The 19,031-nt window shown below is 40.7% G+C and overlaps 1 long non-coding RNA gene across 1 annotated transcript; it reads left to right on the forward strand.

Moving 5' to 3' along the window:
• The first annotated feature begins 11,370 nt into the window (after nt 1-11,370).
• On the forward strand, nt 11,371-17,877 carry LOC310766445. The gene is made up of 4 exons (XR_014550154.1): nt 11,371-11,425; nt 12,323-12,518; nt 15,984-16,115; nt 17,721-17,877. It is a non-coding gene; the product is annotated as an uncharacterized lncRNA (long non-coding RNA).
• The last annotated feature ends 1,154 nt before the right edge of the window (nt 17,878-19,031 follow it).

Here is a 19,031-nt window from a genome sequence, read left to right on the forward strand (position 1 = left end):
TCCAGGCTCTGTGCCCAAAAGTCATTTTCATATGTATTGCAGCCCTGAGGGACACAACAGAAAGGACAGGGAGCGACGACTTTAAACTCTGCAGGGTACATTTACGTTCCATGTTAAGGAAGACATAACTATAAGAACAATACAGCAGGTAAGAAATCACCTGCCTGAGAGGTGGTAAATTTCCTTTCTCACTGATTTTCACCAAAATGCTGGAGAGAAATCAGTTCTGCCCTTTCAGTCCATTTCTGGGCCCAGTTCAGAGTGCTGATTTTAACCATCGCAGCCTCAAATGGCTTGAGGGCATGCCATTTCTGCCTGGGCCTTAATATCTTTGTAAGATGTTGTTCTCCAAGAAGGTTCCTCCAACAATGAGGTAAGATGGGTGGCTACTTGGGAGAGGGTCTTTTTCATGGTGGAATATGCTCCCCAGAGAAGTTTGTCTGGCACCTATGCTATGGCTTTTGAGAAACCAGACAAAGGTCTTCTTCTTCTTCTTTCTTCTTCTTCTTCTTCTTCCTTCAACTGCAGTTGATAACTCCATATAAATTCTTGGAGTATAAGGCTATTCATCAACTGCAGTTGAAGGAAGTTGATAACTCCATATAAATTCTTGGAGTATGTATAAGGCTATTCATGGCAGCAATTAACAATGGTGGTACATTATGTATTTATTATTTATTAAATGTATTAAATTTGTAAAATGCCCTCCATCCAAAAATCACAGAGTGCCTCACAACATAAAAATACAAAATGAGAACACAAAGTGTGTGTGTGCGTGCACACACACACACTCCCCCTCCCATAAATGCATTTAAAAGGCCCTAGATTGTTTAATCAGCCCAAGGCCTGGTAATAGAGAAATGTTTTTTTGGCTGGAGGCATTAGGTCCACTGTTGCAGGCACTTTGGTGCTATGTGCCAGTTGCTGAGATCTGCAAATTGGGCAAATGCTGTTGTATTCATGGCCTGCTTGTGGGCTTCTCATATAGGCAGCTGCTTGACCACTGTAGGATGCTGGACTAGATGAAAATTTGATCTGATCTAGCAGGGCTCTTCTTAATCCATACCCAGGTAAATGCTGCCCCTGTAATTTCCTCACTGGTTGGAGAAGTGGGGAGCATGTGATGTAGTCATATTTAGATGCTACATGAAGTCTCGGTGGGTTCCCACAAGGCAAGACACAGTGATAACCGGAAGAACCTTTATTGAACAAGCAGAGCTGGACAACAAGGGCAAAGCAACTGCTTATATACATTTCTGAAGGCCTGGGCCACTCCCACTCCCAACGTGATTGGCTGTCCAAACATCCAAGCTGCAAATCATAAGTCAGAGCTCAAGGGCCCATGGTAGAAGCCCAAATCCTGAAATGTTCTGTGATTGGATATCATGCATTGAATCAGAACAATGGAGCTCAGAATCCTTAGTCCAGACTCAGGCTCAGGCAAACACAGACCACTGAACGCATAACACTGCAGCTCACTTTTTCTTATATTGGCTTAAGGCCATTAAGTAAGTGGGAGTCAGCCTCCTTAGGTATTAAGAGAGGAGCCTGAAGGCTTGTGTGCGCTCAGCAAAAATAAAAAAATAAACTATGTTTTTCATTTCTAATTGCTTTTGAAATTCCCCTCAGACTCAAAATAAGTATTTTATGTCGCATGTGGTAGGATTGTTGTTCAAGAAACATAAGCAACAAATTGCCCCTGGACAACAGAACTACTTGTGCAGTTCTTTGGATCCAGAGCCTAGTATTTACTGTAATGTTTGCCTCTGAACCACACAGCTTTAATGCTTTCACCAGAATGGAGGCTCTGAATTTGCAAATACATGTGCAAGCTACTTCTTGGGGATGCTTTCCTAAGCAGGGTTGAAAAAACAACAGACACAGTGAAGGATATATATATATAACTGAGAAAAGTAGTTAATACACGAGAAAAGTTAAGGTAGCCATAAAAAGCTCTTTTGCTCCCCATCCCCCCAAAAAACAGGTTTCCATTGGGAGAGAAAATGAAAAATGATTTGACTATGAGATATTTCAGGCACTACATCTATGTGCTACAATATATATCGTTTTCAGGTTTACTTTTCTTCCAGGGTGGCAATTACATCTACAATTGCATGTGCATGGAGAAGAAAATATACCCCAAATTGCACATGAACCCTTGAGATTAGCAGTTCATTTCATGCACTGTTGGATTTGTCTCCTGTCTCTCGTATACACCTTCCCACAGCAAAAGCGCAGAACATCTCCCTGCTGCCTCTCAGTTTGTGAGGCCGGCTTGCCACCCAACTTGCCATTAAAGAAAATGAGAGCAACAGCTAGGATAAAGAGCAAATCTTTCAAAACGTGAGAGGTCTGTTTCATTGTTTAGATGTGAATATTCAACCTTGTGTGCTAGTTAAAGAAAAGCTCTCCAACCTGCTCTGCCCTGGCTTTTCTGTGTAATTTACTGGATTTCAATATGTTTCGGACAAAAAACCTTTGAACCATTCTGCAAGAATGACAGAAAACATTTGGAAAATTGGAGAAGAAAAATGGAATCTGAAGTAAGCAAGTAAATGAATATAACAGCTTGGCTCTTAGGACCCAAAAGTGGACTTCCACTCTTCCCCCCCCCCCTTTGTATTACGATCCCTGGTACCTACCCGCCAAGTGAAGTTAGAAAACCTTATAGAATGGGATTCACTGTGTCATAGGAAGTTACTACTTCAGAGGAACTTGGCAGAAACCAGGAACCCTCTTTGGTCAGGAAAAGCTAACACAGTTGGGGTTTTGCTGCAGAGGCACACACACACACACACACACACACACACACACACACACCAGCATGGGCATCACTGCCATGTTTCCTGGATGGTGCAGAAGTTGGATTGTGTGGGTGTGCACTAGTGAAAGTGTCCCATCATACCAGCTGCTCCTATCTCTGGCACGATCAGAAGGATGTCACTGGATCCAACCCACTGATTAGAAATTATACCAGCTAGATTAGTAGAATACTGGTGACTGGGAGCAGCCGCCGAGACCATATAACATCAGTCTTGAAAGACCTACATTGGCTCCCAGTACGTTTCTGAGCACAATTCAAAGTGTTGGTGCTGACCTTTAAAGCCCTAAACGGCCTCGGTCCAGTATACCTGAAGGTGCGTCTCCACCCCCATCGTTCTGCCCAGATGCTGAAGTCCAGCGCCGAGGGCCTTCTGGCGGTTCCCTCATTGCGAGAAGCAAAGCTACAGGGAACCAGGCAGAGGGCCTTCTCGGTAGTGGCGCCCGCCCTGTGGAACGCCCTTCCAGCAGATGTCAAAGCGATAAACAACTACCTGACATTCAGAAGACATCTTAAGGCAGCCCTGTTCAGGGAAGTTTTTAACGTGTGATATTTTAGGGTATTTTTGGTTTCTATGGAAGCCGCCCAGAGTGGCTGGGGAGGCCCAGCCAGATGGGCGAGGTATAAATAATAAATTATTATTATTATTATATCAAACTAAAGCACGAAATGTTTATATGTATGTTAAGGGGGACTCTTAAGTTGAGCCGTTAATGTGCATAATAACCAGCCATTGTGCACATTCCTCAGGCTTCATGGAGAATGTGCATACAATTTCTCCATGAAGAGGAAATTGACCACATTCTCCAGTTGATATACATAATCTTCAACGGGTGTTGAAAATGTTTTTGTGTCAACTGAATTTAGACATTTTCCAGTCATTATGCATAATCTCCAATAGGTTTTGGGGGGAATGTTCATATCTTGGCTGAATTTGTACATACTACAACCACATTAAATGCTCAGCTTTCATTTCCTTTAACATATACATTATGTGATTTTGGCATACTATTCAAAGAGTTGTATGCAACATAGAGCTATGTGATCGTTCCATCAGCAAACTGATTTATCCATGCACAATAGAATGTTCATTCTCTTCTCCCATGCACCCCTAGATGTGTTGGGGGGTTCCCCTACCTTATGGAGCAGATTTGGGGAGGACACAGGACATGCAGAGATAGGAAAAGGGAAATTCCCATTGTGCAAATGGAATACTGCCCAGAGTTTCTCCTGGAACAATATAGACAAGGTATGTCCAAACACTTTTTTAAAGTAAGATAGCACTGGATGGGCACATTGTACAAATTCTGAGAATAACATTGCATAGTATGTACAATATATTGCAAACAATTTTGTAGTGTTAACTGGGTTTCGTTTGAACACTTGTTGCTGAGCAAGCTAGGATCTGAAACTACAATTAGAGCATTCATATTGTTGTTGTTTAGTCGTTTAGTCGTGTCTGACTCTTTGTGACCCCATGGACGAGAGTGTGCCAGGCACTCCTGTCTTCCACTGCCTCCCACAGTTTGGTCAAACTCGTGTTAGTAGCTTCGAGAACACTGTCCAACCATCTTGTCCTCTGTCATCCCCTCAATCTTTTCCAACATCAGGGTCTTTTCCGGGGAGTCTTCTCTTCTCATGAGGTGGCCAAAGTATTGGAGCCTCAGCTTCAGGATCTGTCCTTCCAGTGAGCACTAAGGGCTGATTTCCTTAAGAATGGATACGTTTGATCTTCTTGCAGTCCATGAGACTCTCAAGAGTTTCCTCCAGCACCATAATTCAAAAGCATCAATTCTTCAGCAATCAGCCTTCCTTATGGTCCAGCTCTCACTTCCATACATCTCTACTGGGAAAACCATAGCTTTAACTATACGGACCTTTGTTGGCAAGGTGATGTCTCTGCTTTTTAAGATGCTGTCTAGGTTTGCCATCACTTTTCTCCTAAGAAGCAGGGGTCTTTTAATTTTGTGACTACTGTCACCATCTGCAGTGATCATGGAGCCCAAGAAAGTAAAATCTCTCACTGCCTCCGTTTCTTCCCCTTCAATTTGCCAGGAGGTGATGAGCCCAGTGGCCATGATCTTCGTTTTTTTGATGTTGAGCTTCAGACCATATTTTGCGCTCTCCTCTTTCACCCTCATTAAAAGGTTCTTTAATTACTCCTCACTTTCTGCCATCAAGGTTATGTTATTAAAATATCTGAGGTTGTTGATATTTCTTCCAGCAATCTTAATTCCGGCTTGGGATTCATCCAGTCCAGCCTTTCGCATGATGAATTCTGCATATAAGTTAAATAAGCAGGGAGACAATATACAGCCTTGTCGTACTTCTTTCCCTATTTTGAACCAATCGGTTGTTCCATATCCAGTTCTAACTGTAGCTTCTTGTCCCACATAGAGATTTCTCAGGAGACAAATGAGTTGATCAGGCACTCCCATTTCTTTAAGAACTTGCAATAGTTTGCTGTGGTTGACACAGTCAAGAGCCTTCATATTAAGAAGAGTTAGTAAGTTAACAAGAGTTCTTTTAAAAACAACAACAACACTGCTCTCCAGGTTTGGAAGAAGAGAAGAGAAGGAGAGTTTTGATTTGATATCCCACTTTATCACTACCCGAAGGAGTCTCAAAGCGGCTAACATTCTCCTTTCCCTTCCTCCCCCACAACAAACACTCTGTGAGGTGAGTGGGGCTGAGAGACTTCTAAGAAATGTGACTAGCCCAAGGTCACCCAGCAGCTGCATGTGGAGGAGCTCTGCTTAGTTTTTAAAGTGAAAGCTTTCATTGGCCTTCTCTAGCACATGGAATGGGGAAGGGAAGCACATCAGCTCAAGACTCTCTGGGATTTAGTCATACCATGGTTTAGCAGGGCGCCATGGTTTCTGTAATTTTTGAACCTCACCATGTTCTCCGACGCCCATCAGTAATGTGGGAATTAATATTGCTGGCTGTTTTAAATAGCACACCAAGATAATGTACTTGAAGTGGTTTGGCTTTGGAAATGCAAATTATTGTTGTTGAGACTAGATGTCATCCTGTTCTATAGAATTTGTACAAATTGGAAGAGATCCCAAGGGTCATCTAATCAAACCCCTGTAGGAATCACAGCTACGTCTTGGTAGCAGCTAGGGCTGAGGCAGTAGGGTTGTGATCATGCAACGTGACAAAGCATTCAAAAGGCCACTTGCCTTCTCACCCACAAAAATAAAAAATAATCCTATGTGGACTTCTTAAATAAAAATAAAAAAACTCATCTGTCAGCTAACCTCAAAAAGGTACCAAGTTGGAAAATCATAATAAGAATGTGGTTATCAGCAATCAGACTGATATCTAACATGTTTGTCCAGATACTGAGAATTTTCTTTCCTTGGCTCTTTTTTTAATGCAAACACAGCATACATTTGGCAATAATGTTTAAGGTCCAAATTTACTCTGTTTTATTATATTATTTTATTTGCTGTCTTAAATAGGATTCAGTCACCTTTTCTTATGTGCAGCATATTAATGCAGAGTGATTGCAGATTAAATTACAGTTGCATCCAAGGAGAGTTTAGGGTAGTCATCACAACAATACATATACTCGTTTTTATGATCAATCAAATCTGAATCATCAGCCCATTAAATTTAAGCTTCTAGCATGTACTAAGTCTGTAATTAAATTAAACTAATTAACATTTTCCCATTGTATTACATTTTCTTTTATTAGAACGAATCTCCATCCTCCTGTAGAACATCTGCATTGATGTCTTTCTAAAACGGAATGTCCCTTTGTGTGTGTATGTGTACGTATAACATTTTAAATTGCTATGTAAAGCAATATATGCTTCTCTACTAAAGAATGTGGGTTTTTTTTCCTATTTAGAAACAAGCGAGGGACACCATACTGTCAGCTAACTCTTATCTCACAGTCAAAGATTGATTTTTGTTTGCAAACCATATATTTTATATCTAAATCATGTTCACTGGCTTTCATTCATGATTGGAGATTGATACAGCCCTCTATAAAGAATGTATTTATCTTTTGCAACACTCACTGAACACTAAATAGCAAACTAGGTCAGACGAAGAATCTTTAATTCCATCATTTTATGTGGGTAATTGCTTTTGCTTCCTTATGTTTAACTACAGTAAATGAACTATAATTTTAAATGTCGTTTGACACTTGCTATCAGGCATAGCATAAAACACAAGGAAGGCAGCAAATATAGCCATGCTCTAGCAAAAAAAAAGCTGTAGCCATGCTCCACTATGAAGATATGAGTGTAATCCACAAAGAGTGACTGCTGCCTGTCTTACTTCCAAGAGAACTTAATGCAGAGAACATATCCCTGGTGGTGACTAAAAGGCCACTGCTAACCTAAAATAAAGAAATAGAGTTATAAATCCCATCCATTTGTCCTCTCACCCTGAACCCTCTGCAGATCTTATCCAGAGGTTTCAGGGATCCCCTAGAACAGATTCATGGGACACACAGAGGGACGAGAGGGAAGAATGTTCCATTGAGCGTGGAAAAATCATTGTACTGACAGGGCAGTGACTTAGCACAACTTGGAACACAACTCAAGCTGGGCTGCCAGCTCCTGGAGCTGTGCGGAGAGCAGAGTGTGAAAATGGTGGAGTACGCATGCACATTCAACTCCTGACGGTGTCCGTGTCACCCAGAAGATTGCAGTCACAGAGATAAGAAGAGTCGTTCCATTGTCTGGAGAGGTCACTCCCTGGTTCGCATCGAGAAGCTGTTTTCAATGGAACCCAGCAATGGAAGCCCACAGCTGTATTGAGGCAGCACCAGGTGTTGAAATTTTGTGCCCCTAACAATATTGCGCCTGGCGCAACTGCCCCTGTGCCCCCCCCCCACTATACCACTGCTCCCAAGAGAACATGGGGCTAGCTCCCTGGCCTCACAACTCCCTTACATGCTCTTTCAGTGCAAGGGTATGGGATTGTGACAGGTCTGTTCTCCATGACTTTGCCCATACCACTGGCAATCACCACAGTAATGGCAACAAACCCATATGATAATGGGTGGAGAAATGCCTTTTTATTGGTCCTGAAAATAAAGCATAATTCATTTATGCTGAATGACTCTTCATCACTTGGCAGGACGATCCAACCAGCTGGTTTACCAAGATGGCTTACAAGTGCACTCTGTAATCATTTACTCCTTGTAAATGATTGTCTGTATTCACCCAGGAATTGCCATTTTAGACCAAAACTTTATCCTTTATGGGGAGATCTTTCTACATTTAAGGTTTTTCACTATGAAGGAGACAAAGTGAAGAGGTTAACAGGCAGATGTTTACAAAAATCTGAACTCTAATGATCTAAGTTTAATCCCCGTTACTATAATCATAACGATCTGTAGTCCTTTAAAGACTGCAGCCTTCAAACCAACATTCTAGGATAACCCCATTAAGGTCAGTGGTGCAATGTTGTTTAAAGGCTGTGATTGTAATTTCTGAAAATGCATGCTAATGTATGGACGACACTCACTAATTATTATTGTCCTTCAGGCTGCCCAGTCCTTAGTGCCATCCTTTCCTACTAATTCTCCATTATTAATGTTTAAAACTATTTAGTCTGGAGTGATATGGCATTTCAGAATAAACAACTGGTGTCTGCTTTATAGTTTTATCAGGACCTTCAAAGTCAACAGCTCTCTTTGTGCTCCATGCAGAGAAGAACTCTTGGGCATAATTTGGGTGTAAATAATTGATGGTGTTCGTAAACTGGATTATTCATATGGTAATCAGAGCTCTATGGCCTGTGTGCAATGTTTAACAGCAAAAACTAAAAAAGATTTTTTTGTAAAAACAACAACAACAACTTGACCCTTCTTGTATTGAGGAGAAAACAAACAATTTCCCACAATTGTCATTAATTCTGAGCACCTCCCTAGATTTTACACTACAAATCTGTGTAACTCCTTTTTTCTCACCACAGATGAAACAAAGCATATATATTTCCCTTCCAAAGCAACCCAGAACTACAAGTTGAGTTACTAGTCAGATTTGTGTAGTCTGTGTTTCCTATAACCTACAAAAGGATTGTGAGGGATATTAAGAAGAAGCAATGTCATGCCAAAATCTATTCAAAATCCTGAGGAACTGAAATGTCAGCAACGTGCTACTCCCTATTTATAGAAGGAGTCATAGCTGTGGCATCTAAAGAAAAGGCACAACCAGGTAGCTGAAAGAGAATGAGTTGCAGCCTGCAGATATTAAGGAGTGAGGATGGTCTGGGAATGGTATCCTATAAACATGTCTGCTTTTTAAATGCAGCAAAAAAAAAACCTTATGTAGAACATCTACCACAGCCACTCAAGCTCAAAGTGACCTTTTGCTCTTCCATCTAGAGAGGCAATGGAGGCAGGCACACCTCTTAATTTTAAGCAGCTGCTGGGTGACCTTGGGCTAGTCACACTTCTTTGAAGTCTCTCAGCCCCACTCACCTCACAGAGTGTTTGTTGTGGTGGAGGAAGGGAAAGGAGAATGTTAGCCGCTTTGAGACTCCTTAAAGGGAGTGAAAGGCAGGATATCAAATCCAAACTCTTCTTCTTCTTCTTCCTTCTTTGGACTTGGTGCACACATGCAGGGCTAGCCCACCTATGAGGCAAGGTGAGGCAACAGAATCCACAGGGGCAGCTGATCTGGCCTCCAAAAAATGCATTGCCCACGGCTGCTGCCCCCTTGTTCCCAAAGTAGATCTTCAGCTCCCCCCTTGTTTCTGATGTAGGTCTTCACTCACCCCTTCTTCCTTGGCAACTGGAGGGGAAGCCATTTTGTGGTTCACCTCAGGTGCCAAAATGTCTTGGGCCAACCCTGCTAGCACCATAACTCGACCTAGGAAGAAAGGCTAAGGCTTTGTTCTTATTAGCAGCTTGAAATACTACAAGATCATTTCTCCCCTTAAAAAACCAGTGGTGAGAGCCTGCTGGAACCGCAGCAATGGGTAATATGAACATACCCTTAATTTCAATCCCAGTTGAAGGCTCAATACTGTTCTGTCGGGTTTCTGATTTTGTACACATTACTTGGCTGAAGAACCACATTGCAAAATTGGGAGAATATCTAAAGGGCTTTCCCATGGAAGATGGAGCAAGCTTGTTTTCTCCACTCTGGAGTGTAGGACCTAAACCAATGGATTCAAGTTATAAGGAAGGAGATTCCGACTAAACATCAGGAAAAACTTTCTGACATTAAGAGCTGTTTGACAGTGGAACAGACTCATACGAGAGGTGGTGGAACTCTTGTTCCTTGGAGTTTTTTAAGCAGAGGTTGGATGGCCACCTGTCACATATGATCTACCGTAGTTGAAATTCTTGCCTTGCAAGGGGTTGGATTAGATGACCCTCAAGATCCCTTCCAACTCTACCATTCGATGAAGGACAACAGTGTTTTGGTTCACAAATGGTTTTGGAAAATGCACATTTCAATGTGATCTGAATTAATTTCTCCTCCATCCCTACAGGGTAGTCTTAAGGAAGCCAGTCAATATCTTTTGGGGGTCTATCCATAGAGAGTAATAACACGTCAGCATTCGCGTAACAACATAAGGACAGGTCATTGCTTAGAGTAAGTTTAAATAGACTGTTTATATTTATATACTGTTTGGATTCTTTGAATGTTTGAATATTTTTAAATGATTGGGGTCCCCCCCAAATGTTTTTAGCTGTTCCTATTTCATCGGTAAGCTGCCTTGAGTCCTTGGTTAGGGGGAACGGTGGGATAGGAATAAATATGCAATAATAACAGGGCAAAAATGGTTTGCCATCTTTTGGGGTAAAATACCACTCCTTGAACAAATGAATGAACAAAGCCACCAGTGAAGAAATTCTGTTGATCTTCTGCACTATGTGGTTCAAACCCAGTAGTTAACTGCAACCTGGGCTTGCTGCTTTTGTAATGGCTGGTCCTATATTGTCCCATTCTCATTTTAAGAACAATGCTGCAAAGTGTGCTCCTGGATTGATATAGATTTACAATTATCCTAATACATTTACTTGAGTTACTATATTACAAACCATAGATACATCAGTATTATATATTATTAATTGACAGCACACAGTTCTTACAGTACTGCTTGGGGCACAGATTCTACAATTAAGTGAGAGGGGAAGGGGAGTAAGACCGCATTTGCTGTGGCAGTGGAAATGGGAGGAAAATAAGGTATGAAAAGATATCTGAAGCAGATCACACGGTGGAGGTTCAGGACAGATGGCTCCAAATAATAATAAGACACAGGTGGCCTTGTAGCTTCTGAAGGACAAACCATACAAATGACTTTTTCGTATTGCTTTTTATCCTGTAAAATGTGTCTGCTCTGAATATTTATGCCATATTGTTTCCTATTAATACATATTTCTAGAGCACTTTGTGCAGGGTGATTTCCACGCCTTGGACACATTCATGCCATACATTTAGAGCAGTATCAAACCTTTATGATACCACTTTAAACAGTCATGGCTTTTCCCAAAGAATTCTGGGAGCTGTAGTTTGTTAAGGGTGCTGAGAGTTGTTAGGCGACCCCTACTAACAAGCTACAATTCCCAGAGTTCCCTGGGAAGAGGGACTGATTGTTAAGCCTGGGCCACTTCACATTGATAAGGTAAACTCAACCCTGAAACTGCCAAAATTATTGTAGTAATTGGTAGTTATAGAGTTAAATATTATCTCCAATTATTATGGTTTGGAGATAAGAACAAACTAAAAGGTGGATTCTTATGTACAATCATCTTTATTTTCCTATGTTGTTGTGCCTTAGCCTATTCACCAGTAAGCAACCTCATGTTCTGGGCCTACGAAACCTTGCTTTATATTAAATAAATAAGAACATAACCATTATGAAGAGATACTGAAGATTCTAAAACTCTGCAAATGAGGTAGAAAAATTGCACCCGTTTGCAAGGAGAGACAACATTTGGGAAATTGGAAGAGAGTGTTTGAGGGGGTTGAGGGCTGCAACTGGGAAGAAGAATCAGCTAACACACACACAGTGTGTGTGCAGAAATGCTTCTTCTTTGTGTGCGTGGATCTTTAGATGCAAGCCTTTAGAGATGGTAATGATTTGCTGGAGCACTTTCAGCAGTGAATATGGCGACCAAGGATGTGGCTGTTAAATCAGGCAGACTTTGAGAGGAATCAAATGAGGCTTTGTATGCTCTTGAACTGGATTATCGGACGGGCTTTTCACACATTCTTGTGTCTAACTCATAGGCTTCCATGGCTCTTCAGAGTATTTACGTACATATTGCTGACAATATTGTATCTGACAGAGAAATGTGTTTATAAATTGGGTGTTTATGGGGAAATACGGAATCTCTGCAGCTAGTGATATTGTTGAGTCTTAAACAATAAAATGTTCCTCTAAGAAACAAAGCTACAGAGACACTTGTTTAAGGGAGCCATTTCAAAATATTATTTGTAATTTTCATCTCCTTTAATTTCGAGTTGCATTAAAAAAAGAGTTTCCTTCTTTTTAAAATGTGTTTTTCTTTCCCGCTAGCCTGTGATATCATTGTCATCAGCATGGAATTGGTGTATCATCAGCAACAAGACCAAAGCAAAAACAATGTCAGTAAAAGAGAAAGGAAGAAACTATGCTACTGCAGCTACCAATGGTGGGCTTTGCCCCCAACAAATTGTTGGAGAATTTCCACACCCCTGAAGAATCTTCATGAAATGAGTTTCATACAAATAAGGCAGAGAATTTTGATAGGCCATTTGCACATAGCTCTATGTACCCGTACACTTACAGCTTTCTCTCAAGCAACAGCAATTGACAGCATGATGGGGTGCTGCCACTCACCTGATCTGCAGTCAATTGTGTTGCTGCTGCTTAGTGGAAGGTAGAGAGGGAGGGAGGAGCCATCAGCAAGGTCAGCATGGTGCAAACTCGTGGGCAGTGTCAATGTCGTGCTCTTGACATGGTGCTTGAACGGCACCAACCTCACCACCACTTTACCCTCTCCCCCGATCTACTGTACCTTCCAGTCTGTAGCAGTGACATGGCCAGGTGAGGAACACCACCCAACACGCCTTCTGCTAGAATACCCATTCTTTGTGTTTTCAGCCAAGAGGGCAGTTCACAGCACAGGCCCTTTCTGAACTCATCCTCACCTCCTGGATGTTCAGCTTATGTGATAATAAAAATAATTAATATCAAACGAAGATTTTTTTAAAGGAATGTTGACAGCCCAATACAGAAACAGGCTTGTGTGTCATTGGAGGGGTGAAGGAGAAATGAGTCAAATTCACCCAGAAAAGGGTGCTCCAACCCCTGTTTGTAGAAGCATTTGGAGACAAACTTCCTCAAATAAAATTAATCAGCACAGAGAGAAAGACAAACAGTGGCAAGTGCAGAGAAGAGAAGCCCAGCTACAGCTTAGGAAAAGTTACTTTTTGATTAGAACATTTTTGAGGGTTGAAATCATTTGACTTCAAGCTCTTTTCCATTGTCTGCACTTTTATTTCCCAGGATATAAATCCATTTTGTAATTACTCCACTAGTCTTATCTCAGAAACTTTGCCTGACACACCATTCCATATGTTTATGATTCTCTGAATGAAAAAGTGCTCCCTGACAACCGTTCAGATTTTTCCTTTAATTTCCATTTATGCCTTATTGTCTTAGAATGTTGAACTGGAAATATATGTTGCAATATTGTGTGACATTATCTGTATTACTTAAGATTTTATATACCCATACATCAACCAAACATCAGATAAATCTCGTGGTTGCTCTTTTTTTCCTCCCTTCATCTTCTTTTCTACTGCGCTGTAGGTAATAGATTCAATTTAGTCTCTGTGACAAGTTAACTTTAAGGGTTTCTCACAAAACTAGGAGAGAATACATCTACATTTGGGTTTGAATTATTCAGAAATGGCTCCAAGTATTCCCCGCCCCCCATTGTAGAGTAGGAAAAATAAGTTGGATTTAATAAAACTCTCATTTGCTTATAAAATTATTTGTAAATTAATCAATATTTATGATTATTAACAGAGATCAGTCAGTAAATTATAATCAAACCAATACTATTTTACAGTTTACAGATTTGCAAATTACAGCCCAATCCACAACCCTGAGAAATGTAGCTTAATTGTATCATAAACCACAGTAGCTGATCTGATTAAAATCCAAGAATTTTGGATTAGATGTTCTGCGAAGTGGAGGTTACTACTGCAGCACAATAATGGCCCAATCTTGTAGCAGCTGCTACCTGCCTGTGCAGGACTAATTAATGCCAGCATCCTAAAGGACGTTAAGATGCATGCCATGAGTATGAGGTGCACTTCAGTGTAGCTAGTTTCAGAATAAGGATCTAGGGAATTCCAACATGCACCTCAATTAGGCAAACAGAATTAAATTCCAATGAAATAATGTTTTTGTGATTAGGGTGTTAAGCAATTACCCAGCTACACACACACACACACACACACCCCTATTTGTGATCCTGCAATACTGATTTCTAAATACTTATGGTTATGTTCAGAGATGAAGCAGAGCATTTCCCCACCTTATTTATCATACACTGGCACAGAAACAAAATCAGTCTTCCGAAGATTCTGATTACTTGTGAGCAAGTTTCTTGTCAGCAGTTTTCAAAATGTACAATGGAATTAATCTTCTGCAAGGTGGAGGTACAGTCTATCAGCTAAGCATCTCTCCATACCCTTCTCCCACACCCCTATTTAGCTTCTCGCAGGATATATGGTTGTGATAAATTAGCAGGAGTTGGAGGTGCAACCATTTCAATTCTGTTTTCATTCTGCACTGTCAGAAGAAAACGACACTAATTGTTTTGTGTTGCTCATGTGAAACAAATGGAGCTTTAGGGGAGGGGGGAAATTAAAGACATGTACCTTTGTAAGTCCAAATTTTACTGCTGTTTATTTGATTAAATTTGAAAATATTAACCCCAGTCCAGAAACAGAGAAACTGCAAAAAAAAAAAAAGACATTTATAGATTGTATTTCTGGAAATATCACTGAAAGGCTTTAATCTAGAGCTACAACGTATTTAATAAGGCTGTGCAACTGATTTTTCCTAATCCTGAATGGAAATCAGCTGATTCGTACTGATCTGTACCAAATCTGGATTGGGTTGAGGCAGCTACAAATTGCTAGAGTTGGGTGGATCCAAACTGATTTGTAGCAATTTGTGTTGATCTGGAGCTCAAAATGTTCTCTGAAAAAGCCAGACATACTATCACCAAAGCATTTAATTTATTGATTACAACACCATATAAGGAGAACACCAGGGCTAGGGAAGAGGGAGGCTCATTGGCAATTCTACCTTCCAATTCAGGGTTTACAATCTCACCCAACACACTCAGTGCTTGGGGAGAAGGAAGTTCACATTGCTATCACTCTTTTGTAATCTCTTAGAAAGACTTTGGTGGCATTTGTTCGGCTTCTGTTTTGTTTTCTTCACAGTACTCTGACAAGCCTTATACCTGTTTGCTATCCACCCCTTCCTAATCAATCCCAATCCCAATCCCATCTTTATACAAATACAGTAATAGGTTTTTTCCGGGTCCTAATCTTAGTTACTTAGGCAATGTCAGTTACCTTATGTCCTTTTCCCATTTTGGCCCTAGTTTTTAAGGTTTGGTTTGTATTTTATTTACAGGTGTGTTCTGTTTTCTGTGTTGGTCTTTATTAGTACATGTGTTTGTTTGTTTGTTTGTTTGTTTGTTTGTTTGTTTGTGGGGTAAGTATTATGAGTACATTGTGCATAGTCAGTGCACAAGCAACACACATATAGGGTAATATTACATATACCAGTCTTTTTAAAAAAATCTTTTTTTGGGGGGGGGGAAGCAAACTTTAAAGATGGCTAGCATAAAAATCTCTTGATTGACCTGTCTGAAATTTGCCAAGATAAATCCTGCCTTGAGGGGCTATCATGTCTCCAAATTTCATGCACTATGTGAGAAAGCAAAAAAAGTGTACATTTTGGTTTCCAAGCGCAAGTGAATAGGATTACAAGATTTGGATTTCTGGATCAGGCCCAGATTGATCCAAACTAAACTGGAGCCAGATCTGGATTGCCACATTGGATGGGTGTGTGTGGACTGCAGACTTGGTTTGCTCACATACCAAAACCTCACTGTCTCAGATATGATAATCATATCACCACAATGCAAATTTTCTCTCATTTACAGCACAAACTGCACATTCCAGCCACATATGAACTATAATGAATCAAAATTTGACATTGTGAATGGAGAACAAAATGAATTGGAGCCACACCTATCCATGCATTGAGTAGACCCACTGAAATCCACTGGACTTAGGTAAGTCATAAGTAGGTCGGTGCTTAACTTTGGCTGGATCGTGCTAACATAGTGCAATGCAAAATAGTGAAGCCATGAGAACTCACTCAGCTGTGCATAATAGAGGCATAGTTAAAAACACAATTAAAAATTAAAAAGTGGCTTGATCTGAAAATATTATATATGTATTCATCCACTTCAAATCAGTTTCCATATTCTTTTTGCCATTAATCTTCAGTATCACACTCAAAACAGGTGTTTCAACAGCCCATTAATTGCTTCTAAATCTACCCGTGCTTCTTTCCAAAGTGCAGAGCAGTAGGAGAAAGTCATCACTGTTTCTTTGTTTCATTCAAAGCTGCAACCCAACTTGCTGGGAAGCAAGTTTCATTGAACTGTGTAAACCATATTGGACTGTTATTGAGTTCAGCGAAGGATTGGAAAGTTGACCTTGGGTCCCATTGCTTAAAGCTCACTAGAAGAAGCTTCTATACACATTGGCTAACATCTTCAACATCCTTTACTTTCTGTGTTTACTCCCGCTGAAGGCCACTTTATTTTTATTCAATGGCAAATGCCCCAATCCTAAAGAAAGCCAGTAAAGTGTGGTGGTTGAAGAGTTTGGAAATAAGCCTCATGGATGTAATTTTATGTGGTGAACCTCCCTGAGATCTACAGATGAATACAAATTTAATAAATGATAATTACAATAAAAACCGAATGATCTATCTTCTGTTTGTGACAAACATCACAGTTGTTTCAGCAGAACTTACTTAAGGTAAAGACGCTTGGCATTGCTGCATAACTTGGCATGGGGAAGAGTTGGCCAAATTCACACCATACATTTAAAGCAATCTTATACCACTCTGTCATGACCTCCCTGAAGGAACCCTGGGACCTGTAGTTTGTTATGGATTCTGAGAGTGGCTATTTCCCTCACAGAGCTACAATTCCCAGATTTCCCTGGGAAGAGTGATTGTTAAACCACTCTGACAACTGTATCTCTGTGAGGGGGGGTATGGGGTCTCCTAACCGCTCTCAGCAACCTTAACAAACTACAGTTCCCAAGATTCTTTAGGGGAAGCCATAACTGTTTAAGGTGCTAGATTTGGCCCATGTCTACTTAACAGCCGGAAACTAGTTTGCTGAGCTGCTTTTCGATCTTAGCGCATCTGCGTCAAACTTGTAATTAGAGAAATGAAAATCTTCTTCATCTGTAGCTGTTCTCATCAAGGGAATGTCTTGGGAATAAGAATTGTAATCTGAAACGTGTCCTGGAGCCCCACAGTGCATCTTTGCAGTAGCTTTGTAAAATGGGGTGGAAGGCAAAATAGTCACAAGGAAGGTATGACTGATTCCCCCAAAGCTATGAATCAAATTACTGATAGACTCAAGAGATTAACTGGGATGGATACTCCACCTCCATACTCCCAAATATATGTCCATTAGATCACCGTGTTTCTCGAGAGACAGGCCTCAGCAAGACGGAGAGGCATGCACCAAAGTAAGCAATATTTTAAACAAGGTCTTGCCTGAAGTCATATTTGTAGAAAGGTGAAGTATTTGTTCATTTATCAGTGTTTGGTTACTCATCTGGCTGGCTTGATCTTTTTTCTTTGTGTGCAGATAGAATTTCAAAAAGAGCTAAATCATTCTCTTTGAAATCTGGCATAATTTGCTCCAAGGCTGAAATTTTACTTGACTAGTTCCGGCTCAGGGACCTAACATGAAAATCCTGGAACAACTTTAATTTCAGAAGCATAATAAACTGGCTTTTCCTGAACTTTGTGACCTCATTATTTCCAACTAGTTTAGTTTGTGCTCTCCTCCTTTTCTTTTCCCTCCTGGAATTTAAACTATTTGGGGCTATTTTCATAGTTAACTGAAATGAAGTTTTGAATGTAGATGAAGAAACAATAAGAGCTCAGCCCTGCCTCCCAGCAATGTGTCAGCATCTCTCATAAATTTCTGTGTGTGTGTATATATATATGTTTATATATATGTATGTTTATAAGGTACTGGTAAAATGTTAATGCACGTGCAGTATGTAATATGATATAAGGGAGATCCACTGTGAGTCTACCTACAGGCTACTCACATACTCATAATGAAGAAATGGGACTTTTAGGTTGCGCTTAAATGCTTCTTGTTGCTGCTGTTGCTGCTGTTGCTGTTGTTATCATTATTATTATTTTATTTACAAACCACCTTTTGCCCATGCCTCATGTTGATTTACAAGCATGCCATAAAAGCAGGATAAAAATAGTTCTTAAAAACCAGTACAAAACAATAACTGACTATGATAACAGAGACCTTTTCCTCCAGCTGGAAAAGCTCAGCCTCATCTAAAAATCCTGACTCTGCACCCACAAACTGAACCTGTTTAGTCATTTAGTCGTGTCCGACTCTTCGTGACCCCATGGACCAGAGCACGCCAGGCACTCCTGTCCTCCACTGCCTCTCGCAGTTTGGTCAAACTCATGTTTGTAGCTTCGAGAACACTGTCCAACCATCTCGTCCTCTGTCGTCCCCTTCTCCTTGTGCCCTCAATCTTTCCCAACATCAGGGTCTTTTCCAGGGAGTCTTCTCTTCTCATGAGGTGGCCAAAGAGTATTGGAGCATCAGCTTCAGGATCTGTCCTTCCATTGAGCACTCAGGGCTGATTTCCTAAACCTAATCCAAGGCTTGGTGTAATGCCAGGGCCTCTAGCTCATCCTCTGATGAGGAATCCCCTGGCTAAGACATGACATAGGAACCTTCAAACATCTCAAACAGAAGGTATTTCCTAGCTCTGTTGCCTGAGATCCCACCCCCCATAACACACACTTTCCCCCTAGATTTGCCATAGATAAACTTGGACCTTTTAGATAAAAAGCATGTACTGTGCAGCTGACCTATAATTCATCCCCCATCCATGGAGATCAGCTATGCTGTTCA

This window comes from Podarcis filfolensis (assembly GCF_964270895.1).
Source record: "Podarcis filfolensis genome assembly, chromosome: 1".
In the NCBI taxonomy this organism is placed as follows: domain Eukaryota; kingdom Metazoa; phylum Chordata; class Lepidosauria; order Squamata; family Lacertidae; genus Podarcis; species Podarcis filfolensis.